The following is a 5093-nucleotide window of genomic DNA, read 5'->3' as shown; positions in this document are numbered from 1 at the left end:
AACTTGGTTGAGGTGGAACAGTTTGGGTATTTGGGACTAAATAAGTTCAAAACATGCACACTGGTAAACCTGTCATGAATCTAGGAAGTGACAACGTAGCCACATAAGGAGGACCAACATTTCCAAAGCAAGGAAAAGGACCAGGATTCCTGTTAAAAGGGGTCTCTTGATTGGTAAATTTTAGAATTGTTGCCATTAGATTCAACTTTAATCAAATTAATTAAGAATCTAGACAATATTAACCGTCCAAAATCACAATCCGCGCCTAAGGTTTGCAGGCAGTAAAACAAGCAAACAACATGTGCTAATAAATCTGAGTCAAACCATGCAAACAACCTTTTCACAGCAAAATCACTAGTTGGTGATTGTCGAGTGATAAAAAGGTGTCTTTTTAACTCCTAATTACCTTCACATTAATTATCAACCCAGGGACGACTTTTTATTTCAAGAGTGTACTTAGTCTAAGGCGGCTATTTACTCAAGAGTAATGTTTTGCAGTATAGTGCTTAAAACCCAAAAGTAAATGAAAGCTGGAAACAAAATTTAATTAGAACAGCAAGAAACTCAAATGCTCTGTAATTAAATCATTCACTCAAACAACCATCAATCGAGGATACAATAGCAATAACTCATTCCTCTAGATATTGATGCAATTGAAATCAAACCGGAACAAGACAATCAATCTGGGAACGAGGAAGCAATAACCAATGTTCTCTACAGTTGGCAGTCCTGCTTTAAAGCAATTAAAAGGAAATAGAAATTGAACTAAAGTTGCCATTGAAAGTAAACTAGGAAAACTCTTTAAAAGCAAACTATTGCAATTAATCAACAGAAATGAACAAAAAAGTAAATGGACAGCAAACTGTAATTAAAGGAATCTGAACAACAAACTCTAATTAATGGAAATGAACAACAGCAAAGCCAAATTAATAGCAATCTTTACTTTAAGAATAAATCGGACAGCACACGGAAATAGAATAGCAGATTAAATCTGAATGTACAACAACCCAAATCAAGCACGCAACACACTTATCATTAAAATGAATAGTAATCTGAGCTTCAATACAATATGAATGAATCACAGCTATAAAGTAACAGCAATTGTAACGGAACATCAATCTCGAATAAACAACAGTCACAATTTAAGAATACATCATACAGTTGTACCGATGTAGGAACATACAGCGCGGTTAATCTGTAATCGAATGACAATCTGTAAGGAACAACAATGTTATATCAACTATCAAAAGGAACAGCAATGCGATACAAAGTTAAAATGATAACATAGCATTCATGTTGCAGATAACGATAGTATCCAATCAAGTATATATAACAGCACTGATATGTAAAACAGTAAAGTGCGTCAGATTATTGAACAGAGTAAAAGAAAGAGATCAAACCACACATGAAGCGTAAAGATATAATATAGCAGCAGCGTACTCCACCAGAGCCTGGGCCCTTAGCTGCCAGCGGATGCTGCTGGGCTACCTCAGATGAAAAGAATGAACAACAACTCCCAAATCATGTATTAATCATCAAATGGTGAAATCATTACAACAGCTAAAGCTATGAGACTTACAGCATGAAACAATCCTTTATTCCTCCTATCCTATCATGAATTCTTAATTCTAAATCTCTAATTCTAAATCCTCAATTCTCCATCTTCATTTTTCCATCCTCCAGTCATCCCCATCTCTAATCTCTGTTTTCATTTAAATAGAGAGAGATCAAAGCAAAGTTACAATAAAGATAAGTACAACATAATTTATATTACAAAATTAGATTGTTTCCAACCAATTGATCAACAAGAAGATATATTTCCATCCATCTTTCAACAAGAGCAAGACGAATTTCGCTCTGCAGCTGAGATTCGGAAGACGGCCGCAACAACAAATCTGAGAAAATCGTGCTCAAAGAACCCTGCGTTTCTCTCAGTACAAGTCGAATTTTGGTAAGTCATTCTTTGTTAAAGTTAATTGGGTCCGTTCTGGACAAAACCCATAATTCCAGATTTTCCATATTCTGCTTCATTTGCTCAGAATCTCAACCGCAAAACTGTCACTTCTTATTCCAGCGAATTTCTGAGTTGGCGCTTTTAATAGTCAAATCTTCAATCTAGAAAGTATCTTGAAGGCTAAAAATGGTGAATAATATTATAACCAATTTATTAAACTTTCATTGATAAAATCATGCATAATCATCAATTTATTAGAAATAAAGGAGAATAAATAATATTTTTACATAAGAGCATAAATCATTGTAAAATAGAATTATATGGTAAATTATGATAAATGACGTGATGAAGAATGGTAGAAATGGGTGGAATAAGCGTTCAAAAGTGACAATAATAATGGTATATTAACGACCCAACATACCCCCACACTCAATATGTTGCATGTCTGTTATATACCTAGGGGGGATAATATGGGGTACCAAGGGAGGTACCCAAGGTAATAATGTAATAATGGGATGGACCATAGTAATAAATAAGGTGGTTAACCCATGTCATGTAAGGGACCACAAGTAGTTAATAATAATGTAATGAGCCCATGGTATTAGTTGATGGTATGAGGAAACCATGGTAATGATGCATGGTATTGTATGTATGAGGCCTATATAGAGGCTAGAGACTCCACATGGAGAGATATGAAGAGAAGTATTCTTGTATGAACATGCATATGGCTTGTGGAGTGTTCTCCTTCCTTAAGGAGTGAATGTATGGTGTTGCCCTACCTTAAGGGTTTGATTAATAAAGAATCATTTCATACTATTCTTGGGTTTATTTTCATTGACTTATATTTTCATATCATATCTATAATATTCTTGGGTTAGATCTACAACAAGTGGTATCGGAGCACTTTCTTGGGCAAACCGTCGAGAAATTTTTTTTTAGTTTTTGCAGGGATTTTTGGGTGGCGAATTTGCAGATCAGATTTGTACATTTTGGTGCAAGATCTGCAGACTCTAATTGCAAATCTGTATTCCTTGTGAAAAAATAGCCGATTTCAAAAAAAAAAAATCGGTTGAATCGAAGTCTGGATGAAGGAGATATCACTGATCTAAAAATCGGTGGGGTTGCAGACAATTTTCAGGGCAGCGATTTTGCGGTGAAGATCTAGACATCCTGGTACAAGTTCTACAAAATCTAATTGAAAATCTGGATTCTTTGGGAAAAAATACCCAATTTCAAAAAAAAAATCATTCGAATCGGAGTCCGGATGAGGGAGATATCGCTGATTTAAAATCAGCTCTTTTTTGCAGAAATTTTGGTGACGGCGGGAGGGTAGCAGCACAGATCTGAAATTCCAAGTGCCTGGATCATGATTTCTATCACATGGGTAGATGCAGAATGATTGTTCCATTTCTAAAAACAGGTCATAATAAGGATTCTGAGCAATATTGACGAAACTGTGACAATTACAAATTTTCGCCAAGTAAGTGAATTTTTCTCATGGAGAAGCTATATTTTACAGGGAAAGATAATGGTCTTACTATTGAAGAATACATAAAACAAAAAAAGTCAGTATGGGACAAAAGTTGGAAATGGTGGGCAGTGGAGAATCTTAGAGATGAGGCGGCCACGTGGTGGGGATTACTTAACCAAACGAAGTGTTACAACCTGCCTGATGAAGCATTTGAAAAATTCCTTTTAGACAGATGGTCTCATGCTAGAAAACAAGATAAAGAGAAACATATGGGGTTATTTCCTACTGGTATATCTTTATTGCAGGTTCATGGATTGATTCAGAAGGAGAAAATCATTGTGTCTATCAATCCGAGTTTCAAACAAAATCTTATAAATGTCAACTTGGCAAAAAAATTGCAAGTTCCAGCGAAACAAATTGAAAGTACAAAGGTTGATCATGAGGTTGTTCAAATTTATAAGGATTTGAAACTTTCTATGGATAAGTATGTGTTTCATGGTGATTTTTATGCTTCAGATATGGATAACATGGATGTTGTTTTGGGATACCCTTGGATGGAATTAGCGGCTACTATCAATATTAATGTGCAGAAGAAATTCCTGAAGCTATGGTATAAAAAGAAGAAAATTACATTACAAGATATTTCCATCCATAAACAGATAGAGCACATGGAGGCTGAAGCAGAAGATGTTCAAGGGACTGGCATATCAGATGATGAGCCTTTGATGATCAACAATCAAACACAAACAGAGGCTGAAGAAAAAAAGGTTACAAGTGATGATACATCAGAGGAGGGCTCAGTGGTTGAAGTCATATTGAAAAAGAAGACACCACAACAGGCACCACAGCAGGGTGAAGTAAAGAAAAATCCATCCTGGGTTAAAACTTCAACATATCATCACCCACATCACCCCGCAAGACAACCATCAAGATGGAAACCAAGTAGTCACATGACGGATAGCGAGGAGAGAAGTTCCACCTACTACACATCAACACAGAAGAGTTGCCACGATCAACTTCCATCTCAAGCGAGCGAGGCACCAGCAAGATCGAGGGTTCACCTTTCTCTTGGATGGCTAGATGCACGTGCATGGTATCAGTGGACTACTCTTTTGGGTAGATCTTATTATTTGTGTTCTTCCCATGTTTCGGGGACGAAACATGCTTAGGGGGGTGGAATGTTATATACCTAGGGGGGATAATATGGGGTACCAAGGGAGGTACCCAAGGTAATAATGTAATAATGGGATGGGCCATAGTAATAAATAAGGTGGTTAACCCATGTCATGTAAGGGACCACAAGTAGTTAATAATAATGTAATGGGCCCATGGTATTAGTTGATAGTATGAGGAAACCATGGTAATGATGCATGGTATTGTATGTATGAGGCCTATATAGAGGCTAGAGACTCCACATAGAGAGATATGAAGAGAAGTATTCTTGTATGAACAGGTATATGGCTTGCGGAGTGTTCTCCTTCCTTAAAGACTGAATGTATGGTGTTGCCCTACCTTAAGGGTTTGATTAATAAAGAATCATTTCATATTATTCCGGAGTTTATTTTCATTATCTTATATTTTCATATCAGATCTATAATATTCTTGGGTTAGATCTACAACAATGTCCTCATGCAACCCAAAGGCAAAACCCATGTGTTAACCAAGCAA

Source organism: Pinus tabuliformis, chromosome 1_2, assembly GCF_031772625.1.
Source record: "Pinus tabuliformis cultivar Carrire ecotype Pingquan chromosome 1_2, CPIR1, whole genome shotgun sequence".
Lineage (NCBI taxonomy): Eukaryota > Viridiplantae > Streptophyta > Pinopsida > Pinales > Pinaceae > Pinus > Pinus tabuliformis.
This window is presented reverse-complemented; position numbering follows the sequence as displayed.